At 35.3% G+C, this 17632-nt stretch overlaps 1 protein-coding gene across 1 annotated transcript in view; it reads left to right on the forward strand.

Moving 5' to 3' along the window:
* The first annotated feature begins 204 nt into the window (after positions 1–204).
* Positions 205–17632, forward strand: part of LOC133214481 (uncharacterized) — a 55076-nt gene continuing 37648 nt past the window's right edge. Inside the window, exon 1 of the mRNA XM_061357392.1 lies at positions 205–536. The gene's annotated coding sequence lies outside the window, so the exon portion shown is untranslated. The remainder of the gene's footprint in view (positions 537–17632) is intronic.

Raw genomic sequence — 17632 nt, forward strand, 5'->3', positions numbered from 1 at the left:
TCTTAAAAACCTGAACATACACAAGTCCATGGGACCTGATAAAATCGATTCGTTGGTCCTGAAGGATCTGGCAAATGAAGTTGCTAAGCCGCTGTCCATCATATTTGAGAAATCATGGCAGTCACGTGAAGTTCTGGAAGACTGGAAAAAGGGAAATATGAGCCCCATTTTCAAGAAGGGGAAAATGGATGACCCAGGGAATTACAGTCCAGTCAGTCTCACCTCTGTGCCTGGCAAAATCTTTGAGCAGATTTTCCTGGAAAGCATGCTAAGGCACATGAAAAATAACAAGGTGGTTGGTGACAGCCAGCATGGCTTCACTAAAGGGAAATCCTGCCTGACCAATTTGGTGGTTTTCTATGATGGGGCTACAGAACTGATGGACAAGGGTAGAGCAGTTGACGTCACTTACGTGGACTTGTGCAAAGCGTGCAACACTGTCCCACGCAACATCCTTCTCTCTAAATTGTAGAGACATCAATTTGATAGGTGGACCACTCGGTGGATAAGGAACTGGCTGGATGGCTGCACGCAAAGTGTTCTGGTCAATGGCTCAATGTTCGGCTGGAGACCGGTAACGAGTGGTGTCCCTCAGGGATGGGTGTTGGGACCGGTCTTGTTTAGTATCTTTGTCAGTGACATGGACAGTGGGATAGAGTGCGCCCTCAGCAAGTTTGCCGATGACACCAAGCTGTGTGGTTCGGTTAATACGCTGGAGGGAAGGAATGCCATCCAGAGGGACCTTGACAGACTCGTGAGGTGGGCTGATGCCAGCCTCATGAAGTTTAACCATGACAAGTGCAAGGTCCTACACCTGGGTCGGAGCAATCCCAGGCACAGCTACAGGTTGGGCAGAGAAGAGATTCAGAGCAGCCCTGTGGAGAAGGACTTGGGGGTGTTGGTTGATGAGAAAATGAACATGAGCCAGCTTCAGTGTGTGCTCGCAGCCCAGAAATCCAACCGTATCCTGGGCTGCATCAAAAGGAGTGTGACCAGCAGGTCGAAGGAGGTGATCCTTCCCATCTACTCTGCTCTTGTCAAGACCTTGGAGTATTGTGTGCAGTTCTGGTGTCCTCAACATAAAAAGTACATGGATCTGTTGGAACAAGTCCAGAGGAGGGCCATGAGGATGACCAGGGGACTGGAGCACCTCCCATATGAAGATAGGCTGAGAAAGTTGAGGCTGTTTAGCCTGGAGAAGAGAAGGCTGCATGGAGACCTCATAGCAGCCTTCCAGTATCTGAAGGGGGCCTATAGGGATGCTGGGGATGGACTCTTCTTTAGGGACTGTAGTGACAGAACAAGGAGTAATAGATTAAAACTTAAGCAGGGGAAGTTTATATTGGATATAAGGAAGAAGTTCTTTACTGTGTGGGTGGTGAGGCACTGGAATGCGTTGCCCAGGGAGGCTGTGAGTGCTCCATCCCTGGCAGTGTTCAAGGCCAGGTTGGACAACGCCTTGGGTGGCATGGTTTAGTGTGAGGTGTCCCTGCCCATGGCAGGGGGGTTGAAGCTAGATTTGCTTAAGGTCCTTTCCAACCCTAACTCTTCTATGATTCTATGTTTCTACTTTTTTTTTAGAGTAATACATAATGGCACTGTGTAACAAAGTGTAAATTGTTATCTCTACGGTGAGATATGAACATACTGGGTAAAATTTGACATATCAGATGTAACAAATGTAAACTAAGGATTAAATGATACTATATGGAATCAGATTTTTTTTTGCTTTCAAACTGTTTTTATTCTTTTCCACCTTTAAATTTAGAATCTTATAAAAATTGTCAAACTAATTTTTAACAAATTAATATTTATAGTAGAAAATATGATAATTATAAAATTTCTAATTTTCCCTGTTTGTTTTCACCTCATTAGCAGCTGGCAGACTACTTTGCTGCTTGAGGGGAAAGAGAACCTTGACAAAATGAAATGAAGGCTGGAGCAATTCCATAATTGAGTGTTTGTGCTCACATATAAATCTGTTTGTTCTGGCATTATTTGCTTGCTTTCCTTTAAGTATGTCAGATGAACAAAAATATCCTCCTTTTTAATTAATTACTGCAAAAACTGAGCTTTATTTAAATTCTAAAACAATTCCTTGGCATTCATTTTCAGCTACAGAAATACATTTTCATTGACTAAGCTGAATGAAAAATTAATGTAATTCCAATTTACTGCATGCAGCCTGAGTTCCTAGATCCATCCTGGAAGCATAATATTGTTGAATGGTTTAACAGGAATCCATTCATAAGCATTTCAATATAGAGAGAGACATCAGACTTCTTCCTAGATTTTACTTTGGACATCTGAACAAGAAAAGTAATGGTTGCTTAGACTTCTGAGACAAATTCTAGTCTTAAAGATGTTTCTGCTTTTAAAAAGTGTGTTTACAATTAGAGGTGCATTTGGAATAAAATGAGACCAACTCAAAGACATGCTAGCTTGTATCTAGCAAAAGATAAAGTTTCTTGAATTGTACAAAATAAGTTAGGAAACTGTTGCTGTGCTATAAAAATAGATTGGACAGTAGAGCTACAGTAAAATACAAAAGACCCATCATGTGCATGGGGCTGTTTTTCCTCAAGGGCAGGACTTTTTACTTTTCCTTATTGAACTTCATGAGGTCCCAGTAAGATAATTTCTCCAGCTTGTTGAGGCCCCTCTGGATGGCAGCAAGATTCTCTGCTATATCAGCCAGTCCTCCCAGTTTTGTGCCGTCTGCAAACTTGCTGAGTGTACACTTTGTCCCATCATTCCCATTATTAATGAAGATGAACAGGACTGGACACAGGATTGACCACTGGGGTACATAGCTAGCTACTGATCCGCTGCTATACTTTGTTCTACCGATAGCCATCCTCTGAGCCCAGTAATTCAGACAGTTTTAGATCCACCTCACTGATTTCTCATTCAGTCCATACTTCATTATATTCTTTATGAAGATCTTATAAAAACTTAGTGGAAACTAGTCAAGTGGAAGTTTGTTGGCTGTGCTTGATTAAACAAGGTTATGATTTGGTACATTTGTGTGAATGGAGATCATTTACAAAATTTCCATTTCTCTGTATTTGCAGCATGTCTTTTAATTAAATAATATTTTTACAAGATTTCAGTTAGTTTGAACTATCATCACATAAAACATGGAAATATATTCACCTGGGAGCACACAGCACATGTTAAACCTTGCTTTACTCACATAGATGCAGTTAAGAAAGTTGGGAATTAATCCCGTAGGCATGTTAATGCACTTTTTTGACAACTGTTATTAACTCTAGCGAGGTATTTTAATTGCAGATATCCTGCTGACTGAATATTCAAAGGGTAATTGGCAGCCAATCACCAGTGTCCCAGATGCATTTTCCTGTTCCACATGTATCCCGTGTCTTTATATTCAGGGTAGTTTATTCAATCTTTAAAGCCTTGGTGTCACAGATATTTTAACACTTTACAGTAACATTTTGTTTTCATTGTCTTGAATTCAGCATTTGTATCAGGGAAAAGTTTTCCCTAGTTAACCTTTTTTATAGATTAGTGTTGAAAGTTATAGATCTCAGCACAGATTCCTTTGGGACTGTTAGTAGCACATGTTGACCACTTATACAGTATACAGAAATACATATTCTTACTTCTTAATTAGTTTACAATCCACAAAATAGCCTTTATAAGACAGCTACAGGTGTTTTAAGATTCATTGATGGGAAAGATTATAAAAAGTTGTTTAAAAAGACAAGTATGCTTGCAGCTATGCTTAGCTACCTAAGTGACTGTTTGTGTCAAAGACTGCTACATTGGTGGGGAAGTATCCTTTACATAACCAATATAGTCACTTGCCCATTAGATAGTATATGTGTGTCTAATATTTTTGGAAGGGGGTTCTTGCTTATTTATTTAAAATATATTTTCATCTAATTTGCTTGATGATACTAAAATCTGACACCCACCACCACACCCCACCCCCCCTAGTTTGTGGCTGCTTGAATTCTTCCTGAATCTCTTTTTGATAGCTATTAACACACATACCATCTTTCATTTTTACAGCAGTAATTCATTTTAGTGATAGTTGGTCAAAAGTCTGGACCTGAGTTTGTAGTTCAGAATATTTGAAATTAAAACTTCTTTGGAACTTGTTACTATATAGTGGCTGGTTCTTTGTTTTGTTTGGTTTGCCTTTGGAATAGGTTGAGGGGGTCTTAGCTTGTTGTCTTTGTGTACTGCTACCTACTTAAACAGTCTCTGATACTTTAAAATCACTGAATTCTTGTGAATCTTTCTAGACAGGTATCCTGATTTTTCTTTTCATAGGAATAGATCTTGTCAGGTCTGTGCTAGGTTTGCTAGGTCACCCCTTTCAGGGACTTATGCAGATAAATAAGTGAGAACAAATGCCTGGTAGTTACGTGTGTGCCTATAATTAGAGAAGAGCTAATGAGTTTGCAGTCTGAGATGTCCCTTGGTAATTTGTTCATCCTAGGTGAAAAGAACAGAAGACAGAGGAAGGACTGGGACTCCTTTGGGGAGCCAGCAGTGATTTACTGATTATGTAGTGAGACCTATCCACTACAGCACTGAAACTCTAAGGAAGGAAATACATAGGCTTAATATTCACTCTACTATTGAGATTATTTTAGTTAGGACCTATCACTGAAGTCCAACTCTACAGATGACTTTTAACTGCACATTGGGGGGAATTCACTTTGAAAAATAACCTTTCTATTTATTTAAAATGTAGTGATATGTTTATACCTAGGTAATCATAATATAGGCTTGGCAAGTAGAGAAATATTCAAAGTAGTAGGAAAGTATTTGTAAGTGCAATGTTATAAATGTGATGCAGAGGGAGGGGTCGATAGCTATTGCTCTTATTTTTGTCTTAAAACAGAAACATCCCTTTATGATCTTGTTTGGCTTGTTCTCCTTTTTAAACCTAAAGGGAGGTCTCTTACTTGGGTTTGCCTAATACTTAGAGTATTTTTCTTGTGTCTAGCCACAGACTGACTTTTTACTTAAAATTTCTTTTAATCTTTTTTTTCTGTGTGCTGATATAGAAAATTAGAATGCAATATATGAAATATGACTTATAAGGTGTTATTAGAAAGTAAAAGTGTTTGTCATTGGCAGAAACTTTTTTCTTTTTTTTTTTTTTTAATCGTGGAAATAGTAGCAGTTACTATTATACCATGTGAGCTATATGACTATTGTATGTAGTCTCATAAATCTTGCTTAAGTGAATTTAACCAGTGATATTAAAACAATGAATATTGTAAACTGTACATCTTCCCCAACATAAGAATCTTGTTCAAGCTTGATGTTTTTGCATTTACTAAGACTAAAAATCACTCATACAGTTTCTGTTACAGACCTTTCTTAAGAGAATAGAGAAGAACTAGCATGTCAATGCCACTTGAAGTTCATTTTAAATGTGTTAAATTAGTATCTCACACCGTCACATATGAGAACTTAGGGACCAAGTGAAACTGTCTGGCAGCTCACTGTATCGAAAACCAGACATTGCCCTTTAAATAAATTTCACATATACAGAGGAGTTTGATAGAATGATCAATAACAGCAAATACATAGAAAACAGATACCAAATTTTCAGTTATTTGGACTCTACATTGTTAGTCGTGACAGAATGAACACTGAAAGATCATAGAATCAAATCCAAATCACGTTAAAATCTACCATGGTCAAGTTCAGTATATTAGACAGTTGACTTGCCTAATGAGGAGATCAAACTCCTTAGTTTCAGATGAGTGTGATGTTTGTATATGGATGTGCACTACTGAGGTCACAAATGGTTGTAGATGAACTGCTAGAGCTATTTATGTACAGAATGAAAACATGAGATATGTGAAAAGTTAGGCTCAAATGAAAGGTTGATATTTACTGACCCAAACCTCTTTGGTCTTCTAGTAAGGATAACCATTTAATTGTAAGTCAGCTTTTCTTACCACCCTCTTGAAATCCCATTCTGAAAATATTTTTAGACTGGATTCCTAAAATAATCTGGAAAAGAGGTGAATGTTTTCACTACTCTTGCAGAGCAACTACTACCCAAAGCTAACAGAAGTTCCCATTTCTCTGTATGAGTATTCATTACTGAGCTGAACTACGAAGAGATGAAACCAAGTTGCTGGCAACTTCACTGAACCAGTTGAACTCTAACATTGGTGATAGGTGACCCTGCAGCAAAATTCCTGCCAAAAAAAATGTATTTTATTGGTCTTCAGCTTGTTAATTTGTAGGAGGAAGAAAGCTGTTGAAACCAAGCCATGGTTAACCCAGCCTTGTTGATTCATCCATAAATATTGTAATTTCTGAAGTATTTGGGAGGTATATTTGCTTGTCATTCCAATAAATTGGTACTCTGCTGAATGATTACCTTCTCAGGGAAAAGATGAAAAAGAAATTACTAGGCCACTTTGCCAGAGGAAGAATGTTGTTTGTTTTGTTACATAAATGACCAGCATAAAGAAAAATCCCTAATCCGCATTATATAGCCATAGTCTGGGGGAAGGAACATTAAAACATCACACCCCATATCACTGATCCTCTTTTGAATTCTAGAAGGATGTAGAAAGATCAAGAAAAAGCTTTTGTGCAACAGCTAAAAATTTTCTTTTCACTGCCAGCCTGGACAAAGCTTTCCTGTCCTTCAGTTTGCTGCAAGTAGCAATGTGGTTGTTGCAATATATAATAATTGGTAACAATGTTCATTTAAATAAACATCAGGACTGCTATGCCTCCATTTCTTTTCAGTGTTTTAAGTACATGGGCCATCAAAGTGAGCTCTTTCTGCATTCATTGCATAAGAACTGCCAAGTAATGCTGTATGTCAAATAGGTCTATCAGGAGTAGAATACTTGAAGAAGTCATATAGTAGAATACTTCAAGTATTCTACTAGACTATCATTCAAGTAGAATACTTGAAGAAGTAATCTCCAATTGTGGATAACCTTGCTGAACCATTCTTCAGCTGAATGCTTTAGGAATTCTCCAGTGTCATATCCACGAACTGTAGAACTAATGGGAAATGTTATAGGTCATAAACTTTTGATCATATAAATCACAAATCGTTAATATATGGTGCTTGAACTGTTTAGACAGAGCAATGATATACAGCATAAAATCATTGCATTATGTACATATGTATATAAATGTCAGTGCATGATAATATGGAGTAACTTTTCAGGGGGCCTATAGGGATGCTGGGGAGGGGCTCTTCATTAGGGACTGTAGTGATAGGACAAGGGGTAACGGGTTAAAACTTAAACAGGGGAAGTTTAGATTGGATATAAGGAGGAAATTATTTCCTGTTAGGGTGGTGAGGCACTGGAATGGGTTGCCCAAGGAGGCTGTGAATGCTTCATCCCTTGCAGTGTTCAAGGCCAGGCTGGACGAGGCCTTGGGTGATATGGTTTAGTGTGAGGGGGGGTTGGAACTTGATGATCTTAAGGTCCTTTCCAACCCTAACTATTCTATGATTCTATTCTATAATTCTAACTTTTCTGTTTTGTTTTGCTTTGTTTCTATCCCAGAATCAGTTAAATATGCTACCCTAAAATAATGAAGTTCCTGTGAACATGATAAAAAGGATTTAGGTGTATTGTGACATTGCAGTGACTCTGCAGTTGCATCTGCATGTTTGAAATAATGAGGTCAGGATTATACAGTTCTTTAAACCAAGAGAAAAAAAATCTATCCCTTACAAAACTAAAAATTAGGAGAAAAAAAAAAAAAAAGAGTGGCTTCAAAACTGCCGTCTCTATGAGGGTATATTGAAGTTGTTTGTGTGATCTTGTGTACATACAGCTGTAACTCAAAACTGTTATTTTCAAGTTTGAGAAAAATAGTAATTTTTCTGGTTTTATAAATAATTAATTTTAAATTACAAAGGTCTTTAAGCCTATTCTTTTCCTTCCTCAGTTTCTGCATAACCTAAGTATTTCCAATTAAATTTTGTCTGTATATATAAATTGCATATTTTTAATTTAACATAACTTATCAAATAGACCATTGTGTTTACGTTGGGCTTGTGGTTCACTGCCCTCATGTATCATGACAGAAAGATCAAGTCTCTAACTAAAATCTCAGTTCCCTTTGAATGACTCACAGAGACACAGACTTTTCATAGGCTCATTCTTGCTGTTTGATTTGTTATCTTAGAGTTGACTGATTAATCTGGTTTCTTGGCCAAAAACACTACAGATTTTTTTTTTTTTTTTATAAATATACCAACTACTATTTCAAATGGTAATTGGACAATCTGAAAGAACACAATTTTTATCTGTTAATGTAATTTACAAAAGGACAATTGCTGTCTCCTTTACAATCTTACAAAATTCTTTTACAAATTTTAACTTTAAATATTCCTTATCTTCCTTAGGGGAAAAAAATTAAAAAAGGAGCATATTTCATGGAAATTTGTACTCATAACTCATGATACAGTATCAATGCAAACATTTCTTTCTGTCTCATAATGACTCAGAAACATATTTATTTCATATACTATAGCTATGATGTACTGTTATTTCACACTGTATGTTTGACTGCTTTGAAAGAAGAACCGCTAACCTGCAGAGGTTCAGTTGTTTTTATATGTTTGAATAAGCCAAGCAATTTGTGCTGTTGCAATTAAATAAAATTATGTTTTAAGCTTGTTTGTTATTTATTTTTAAACAGTATATACACAATGATTTATTTCTTCCATGTTGGTCATTTGTTTGTGTTGGCAAATACCATAGACCTTATACATTTCATTTGACAGCTGGAGTACCAGGCTACTATGTGAGATACCTAGGAAAGAGTTAAATCAGATGACCAGCCTTAGGAAACTTCCTGTCTTTGAGAATTTTAAGGCAGTCTTATATAAAATTCTTCTACACTCACTTTTCTCCTGTCCTTAGCTAAAGTTTAAGACAAAATAACCCCAAGAGTTCTGTCTTCAAAATGTTTTTGAAATTGGTGAAGATTAGTCATTGACATAAACCCTAATGTCAGACTAGATCACAATCGACTTCAGATACAGTGAACCTCCTCAGTCAACATTTAATGTATAAACAAACAATTTTTCATAGTATAAGGTATTCCAACACTGTAAACTGTTGATCAAGACCTGTTAGGCAGTAAATCTTTTGGGGTTTACTCTATTTTGATTAAAATTTTAATTTTGATTCTAACATAGCATTCAATCTCCTGTATTTTCAATCTTTACAATTTTGGTAACTATAATTCTCCAATACTTGCAAAAAAAGTCAGCTTTAGGTTTGGCTTTCATGTATTTGACAGATTTGCTGTTAATCTAAATTGCCTGGATAATTAATCCTCAGTTACTGATAAGCAGAAGTACTCACACTTCGGAACAAAAAGGTGTTTATTTAAATAGGGATATAAAAATACGTAGTTTTGGATTTTTTTTTTTTGAGCAAATGTCTGTATTATCTCTTTAATTAGGATACCATAGACTTTTATGCAGGTTTTCCTGTGAGTAGATTGCATGTTCCTCTCTGGGAAAACTCAAGACAATTTAAGTATTAAGACTCTATTCTTGCATCATAGAAGTTTTTCAGGCCAAAAGTCACATAAATGTCTTCAACAGCTCTGTTTACAACCTGTTTCCCAATACAATTCTGATACAATTCTCTAATGTTGAAAATGGTAAGGCTTGAAACTTCTTACCTGCAATGAAAATTGTCTCTAATATTGAAGCGTAAGAGGCAAGGAGGAAAAGAATAGCTTTCAGGTTTATTTTGAGAATAGTATCATGTTTCGTTTGCACGGATAAAGAGAATAAATTTGATTTAAAATTTGTTTCCTGTTACTGTTTTCAATCAAATTTGAAAAAATCAAATAGTATTCATGAAACCCTTGGTACTTCATGCCAAGTAGTAATGAGAAAGTAACATCTTTGATGGAAAAATAACATTAATACTGTAGGAAGATTTGCTTTCTTTTTAAATTGAATTTTTCTGTTGGTTTCGTGGTTGATTTTTTTTTTTGTAGACCAAGTAAAAGCTGTCCTTGGAGACCACATGTGCTGTTATGTAAACTACATGTTGATCACCAGAGTGTCAACTGATAAGGCGGAATACCAACCAGTAAAGATGACTTTTTTGAGGAAACACCATAACCTGTAGTATGGTCAGTCTATGGCATGATTGGTTTATTCGTCCTACAAAAATAATATAAAAAGATAAAATTCCTAATAAAATAGTAAGTTTATATGTGGAATCATTGTGTCCTGGATTCAACTGTAGCAGTTATTTTTCTCCTTAGTAGCTGGTGCAGTGCTGTGTTTCAGCTTTAGTCTGAGAACAGTGCTGATAACGCACTGATGGTTTTAGTTGTTGCTAAGTAATGCTTACTCCAGTCAGGGACTTTTCAGTCTCTCATGCTCTGCCAGTGAGGAGGGGCACAAGAAGCCGAGATGGAGCACAGAAAGGACAGCTGACCCATACGAGCCAAAGGGGTATTCCATTCCACAGCACATCATGCCCAGTATATAAACTGGGGGGAGTTACCTGGAAGGCCCAGTTCACTGTTCGGTTTGGGCTGCGTATCAGGCAGAGGGTGGCAAACAATTTTATTGTGCATCACTTCTGTTTATCGTTGGGTTCATTTTTAGTTCCCCTTTTAGTATTATATTCTCTTCCCTTGTTATTTCCCTTATTATTATTATTGATGGTAGCAGTAGTAGTTTTGTATTATACCTTAGTTACTGGACTGTTCTTATCTCAACCCGTGGGGTTTACATTCTTTCAATTCTCATCTGCATCTCTTTGGGAGTGGGGGGGAAGAAGAGTGGGGAGTGAACGAGCGGCTGTGTGGTTCTGAGTTACTGGCTGGGCTTAAACCATGACATGTTGGAAAATATTTGCTTTAACATATGTTTGAGGTGCTTGGTGAGGTCAAATAATACATAAAGAAGCTTCCCCACTGACTTAATTCTCCCACTCTGGAGACGTTGAAAACCTGCCCGTACATATTCTGTGTGGTGTGCTGTAGGTGGCCCTGCCTTGGCAAGAGGGGGTGGACTAGATGATCTCCAGAGGTCCCTTCCAAGCCTAATGATTCTCTGATTCTGTGATTATTATGGGTTATAAATGTATTAAGCAAAAGCTAAAAGAAAATATTCTTGCTCTTAGAAACCTTGAATGCAGTACATTTAAATTGAGGTAAAATTCACCTTGGAAATATGGAAACATTTTTTTTTTCCTCCTGTATTTTTTCAAAGACTGATAATGAAAGCAATATTTTTAGTTGTATGGAGGGGAATGGAATGGAAGTCTGCTTCTAGGGAACAGCTAGTTAAAAGATGGAACAGGTTAGCCTAGGTATGTCTAGACATTCTCAGTCCACATATTAAAGGGCTATGCCATTGACTCATCTATAATCAAAATGAGAGGCCAGGGAAACAGATATTATTTTTTATTATCAGGGAAACAGGTTCCATTGCTGAAGTTAATGCTGGCTTATGCTGCCATATGGATTTATTTCTAAAGAAAGTTGGAACCAGGAGAAAACCAGACTTTTCTACACTCCAATCTAAACATTTCTCTCATTAAATGAAAAAGGAAAGCATTCCAAGAGTTAAGATTTTTTTGGAAGACAAGAGCTGTGTTTAATTTAGGGCTCTTTTCAACAGAATATATGTCTCAGTTGTCAGTCCTTGAAATGTCCTGCTACATACAGCAACATGGGTTGTGTGTACATCCGGGGAATTTCTAGCCTTTCTGTTTCCCACTGCTGTTCTTTAAAATAATTGTTCCCACTGGGACACAATTTGATGAACCCATTCTTTTCCAGCTGCACTAACTTTATGACCTATGCATTTTTGACATATAGCTGCAGAAAGGGCACATGTAGATATAACAATGCAAAAAAATTGAGAACTGGAGAAGGGGTAGGATTAGTATGTTTTTTTATATCCAAGAGAGCACTGATTTTTCTTAGGCTTCTGTGTTATGATATCTTTGTGACAAAAAGGACGGATCTATGGCAGAGTATAACATCATGAACTGGCATAGTTTTGCTTAATAATTGCACAGTTGTTTTCTACTAAGTGTTGCATTTTCTGCATTGTTTAATTTACAGACATGAATTCACCTGACGTTCCACTCTGAGAAGAGAATTTTTAATGAGAATTTCATTATGACATAACAAAATGACATAGCAGCCAGCATTAGCTGTGATGTCACTCAAAATGCTAATTTGAATTTGAAATGTTATACTTCTCCAGTTTCTCATTCAGCTGTTTAAACTAGCTTCGCTAGCTAAAAGATTCTTAAATCTGTGTTGCATCAGATTGCTTTATGGGGTCAAAGTTATATGAGTGTATTAAACCCATTCACCATAATACTCTTTGCAATCACATTCAATAATGTATAATCACAGATAAGCAGAAGGTAGGAGCCTATACAGTCTTGACAAGAATTTAAAGAGAGGCAGTCTGAGAGGAAAAGGTCATTGGAAGAGAAAATGGAGAGAGTATTTTTATCACCTGATTTAAGATCTAATCCTCTCTCACATACCAAGGCTGAATAAATGCTCCTGCTACCTCATTGTTTAGGAGTGACTGCATCCTCTGTGGTTGTTACTTCTGTATACCATGGCCTTGTGATTTAAGTTTACTTTTCTTCTTAACTGCTCCTATAATAAGCATTATAACTCTGAGCCTTTTATTGTCTAAATAACAAGAAAACTTTTTTTTTTCAATTTTGTCATAATTGGGGCTGTTAAAAAGATGGCATTCTTATCTTGTCCAAATTATTAAAATTAATCTGTATACTAGAAATATTCCTCCCTTGGAACATACAAAGCAAGAAGACAAACCTTAAATCCAGAAACAGAGGAACTATGACAGATCAGTGAAATTCCTCCAGTAATTTAGTTTCAAACGTTTGTACCGGAGTCTTCGGAAAAAATTTAAAAAATCATACACACGTCATTAATATACTAAACAGCACACTAAATGTGATGAATTAACAGTTAATAGATTTTAAGAAAATCTCTTCCTTTGTAATTCAAACTGCATTTTACAATTTGCTAAAAAATAATAATAAGAAAAAATCAAACTTGGGTTGTTATATCTGTGTATGTTTTTGATGTACTACTTTGTGTTAAAATCCTTTGGCTAGTGGCATGGTCTCAAATGGAATTTCACTGCTGCAGTGGAGTTTAACAGTTGTGTCTTAGTTTGCGCAAGCCTTGATTTCAAAGTACCTGTAAGAGTAACTCAACAAAGATCAGAGCTGGAAGAGATTCACCATTCTTTAGAGGTCAGTTTCAGTCTTAGGATTTAAGGAAACATTTTATCTCAGTTTGTGTACAACATAAACACAGTTGCTAATGACTGTATTTATGTTTTCAGGCGCCTTTCTTAAAAAAAAATAATAGGGAATAATAGTAAGACTGAAGAAAGATTATAGAATCTGGTGGCAGGAATATGATGAATACAATAATCATGCAAAGAGATCTTATTAAATTCTTCCTGTTTCAGGAGGCTGATAAAGAATTAACTCCGTTTAATTTAGATACACTATATAAAGACAAAGAAATATGAAAATATATTTTCTGACTTTCAGTTTGTAAATAGCATGTGGGAAGTTAAAAACAAACTGAGCCATAATGAAGCTGCTTTCAAATTTTATGAGTTCCCACAAAATTCCTGTAAAAAACATTCTTCCTTCATTTCAGTCTTCTTCCTGTTTAGTTTATTTTCACTTTATTAATTTTTGCTTTCAATAACTATGTCCTAATTATCTGAATATATAAAATATAATTTCTTCAAATGGGTTAGATCTTTCTTTTCATGTCCCCCTGATACTAATTAATTTTTATCAACTATAGTTGCATAATATAGTTAGTTGCTTCATTCTGTGGATTTGGGGTAATAATTCATTAAACACACTACTGAAGTTAATATGTCTCAATTTGTTTTCAAGTATATAAGTAAAGATAGGTCTTATCAGCTTTCATTTCATATTTGTTTTCAAAATTAAAAGCTTTTTATAGTAGCTTCTATTTTTATATATATAAAATTAATCCATAAATGTGTAGTACTTGTGTAACAGTCAGAAAAATTATTCAAGTATTAGTTGAAAACTGGAAATATTCTCTCCTTTCAGTCTTGGAAGATAAGAATTAGAAAAAGGGTGAAAGCTCTTCAAATATTTTTTTTTTAATCCTCTCATTGTCATCTTGAAACATAAGAAATGGACAACTTACTTAAAACAAAATTCTTTTAATATTAGTATACACTAAACCACAGATTATCTTTAGATCGCAGTGGCATTGTTGTACACTCACTCGGAGGACTGACTCGTAATAAGCTTCAGTCTTTGGTAAGGAAGAAGATGTTTTTGTTTGTTTCTTCTCCCTGAAAGCTGACAAGTACAATTCCATCACTGGCATTAAAACAGTTACGAGGCACTATCTTAATTTCATACCAAAGCATACCCTAAAATAACATAACATAACATAACATGAAGATGTAGTGATTAATTTCTCTCCTCAATTTGAGTCAGACAAGGTTCTGACTAACCTGTAGGAAGTAGAAGAATTAGGAGGGAAGTTGAGACTGAGAGGAAGAAAGGAGTGGGAGAAGGTGGTTTTAGTTTTGTTCTTATTTTTCACTATCCTACTCTGTTACTAGTAATTGACAATAAAATAAGTTAATCTTCCCCAAGTCAAGTATGTTTTGCCCATGATGGTAATTGGCAAGAAACCGCTCTGTCCTTATCCATGTCTTTATCCATGATCTTCTCCTTGTATTTTCGTGTCCTGTTGATGGACAGAGTGACAGAGCAGCTTGGTGAACACCAACAGCCAGCCACAGCCAATACACCACAAATAATTTTATTAAGAATGTGGCCCAGTTAGGGGCTCTAGATTACACACTAAAATTATTTGTCTGGATTAACCGACAAAATGTTTCCATCTTTGGTGAACTGTAAAAAATTTGGAAGTTTCTATAGAGAATCTAGGGTTTAAAAAAAACAAGTTTATGACACTTAACTGAAAAATATACATGTGTATTCAGAAGTATTGACTAGATCTATGTCTACACAGCATTCTTTCTGTTCACATTAACATGTTGCAAAGGCAAAGTAGTTAATGAGAAAACAATAACTAATGTTTAATGATACTTACTTCTAGGACCATACAGTAAATAGATGAGTTCAAATAATAAGAATCATGTTCATTCACTTACCACATTGATTACCTGTATCTAAAAAAATGTACAAACTATATGGACTCCACATATAAGATAATGTTGAAGCTTACAGTTACATTTCATAGAGTAGCTTGTCTCATAAATAAAATAATAATAATAAAAAAAGAAATCCAGAAATATTCACTGTATTTTTTAAGTGACTGGGGTTTTTTTAAGTTGTCAAAGGCAAGGTCAGAGAAAAATCTACTTTATAAAACAAGTTATTATACAATGTGCGAGCTTTGTCATAGCAAATATTGCAAATAAGAGGTGCCACAATACTTGTGAGCCTTATGGGTTACAGTTTTGTTTTTGAGGTGGTAGTTCTGTGATTTTTTTTGGTAAAATTAAGAAGGTATGGAAGAAAATAAGTTTTAGTAATATCAAACAGCTTTAGTTATTCAAAGGTGTCATATATACTTTCTTATTTTTTATTAAATTGTTTCTCATGAATATATAATATTAAAAGTATTTCTCTGACTCATAACACTATATCCCACTTGAAGTCACCATTGACTACCTTGGAAAATGTGTTGGGCCATTAAAATTCTGGCTATGCAGCACTTTGCTCTTAAATTTCATATCAATTTTGGTAGCTGATATGTTTAGAAAGAATAAGCATGATAAGCTTTAAATCAACATGTATAATGGTATTAAAATATGCACTGTAATTCTGAATGTGCACCAAGATTATTGTTTTATTATGCAAATTAATTTATAACCTTCTTTATTATCATGATATGTATTTGGAAGCTGATTTAAAAGCCAATATTTAAATGAAATATATTTGCTGAAGCATATCAAGGACATCTAACTGAAAGCTACACTATTTTAATAATATTGGTGACAGTATCTTCCTGACGTTACAATACTAATTCCATGAATTTTCAAACAGTCTAAGGAAAATTTAATATATGTTATTGCTGTGCTGGTATAAGGACACATTGAGGAAGTTATTATTCTGCTGGTTTCACATTCCTTACTGAGATAGGAAAAAGAACCCATTTTTTATTATTATTATTTTTATTTGTTAATTGAAGGTATTGGCTTCATTATGCACATGCATTATTCTTTAAGTTTTAAATGTATACTGCAAGGAATTTTGGTGTGTAGAAAAGGTCTTTGAAGTTTTTAAAGATCTATTGTTCACACTTGGCGAGCGCTGTAATTTGTACTGTGATGTCTATGCACACATTATAAGTCACGGATGTCTTATAATGTACCAAGGGCAAAGAACCTTAATCACACATGGAATTCCATAACAATTATGAATATCTATGAGCCTTTCAGCGTATGCACTCTCTGAGTAAAGAATGCTGTCCTCTGGAGGCAAAAATTTTGAATACCATTCATTTTAAAAGTGAAAACTATAAAAGTGAAAACTGCTATACTAATTGCATTGTGCAAGTCTTGTGTCACTTAGTAAGTACTGTGAATGTTTAAAAAATTAGAGTACAATTAATAATTAATAATTAGAGTACAATTAATAATTTTTTTCACTTGATGTTTGTATGATTTTTTTTTTTTTTTTAAGTTGGAACATCTCTGGATCTGAGTATTAGATTCGCCTTTATTACTTTACCTGCATCTATATATGAACAAAAGACCTGGAGACTTTACATTTAACTGAGAGTTAAATGTAAATTAGATAGCATGAACTTTAGGTTTAATCTATATACCTGTGGTAATTTCATCCTAAGCAGTGTAATTGCTGTCATTATCCTTAATAAAAAATAGATTCCTTGTTGTTTCTCCCACAACAGTCTTGGGTATCCTAATCATTTCACACAGACAAAGCACTTTGAAATCCTTACATAACAAATGTAGCTAAGAAACAGCTGATTGTTTTATTTCCTATTTTTTATGTAAGCATATGAACGATTCTTCAATTTTCATAGAAAAAAATAATGAAGTCATTGAGAGCCCTTTTCCTTATTCTTTGTCCATTTACAAAAAATTAGTAGATTCAAAGCTACTGGGATTTAATCACAAAAATAGTAACACTTGTCTCTAAATGATCACAGAAACACAGGATGGTTGAGGTTCGAACGAACAGCGATGGGTCATCTAGTCCAGCCTCCCTGTTCAGTGAAGCAGGATCACCTCGAGGACATTGCTCAAGGAACGTATCCAGACAGCTTTTGAATATCTCCAGGGAAGGAGATTCCACAAGCTCTCTGGGCAGTCTATTCCAGCGCTCAGTCACCCTTAGAGTAAAGAAATTCTTCCTCATGTTCAGGTGAAACTTGCTGTGTTTATATCCATTGACTCTTATCCTATCTCCAATTATAATTTATATCAGCAATAACTTTTATATTCATTTGAATATGGACATGTTTAAGCTCATCGTTTGCCATCAAAATGACAAATATGGAGAATACTTTCCTGGAACTGATTGTCTTTAAGACAGCTGATGGG

This window comes from Neopsephotus bourkii, unplaced genomic scaffold (genome assembly GCF_033783945.1).
Source record: "Neopsephotus bourkii isolate Nb327-2 ecotype Australia unplaced genomic scaffold, CSIRO-AGI_Nbou_v1 NB_894, whole genome shotgun sequence".
Lineage (NCBI taxonomy): Eukaryota > Metazoa > Chordata > Aves > Psittaciformes > Psittacidae > Neopsephotus > Neopsephotus bourkii.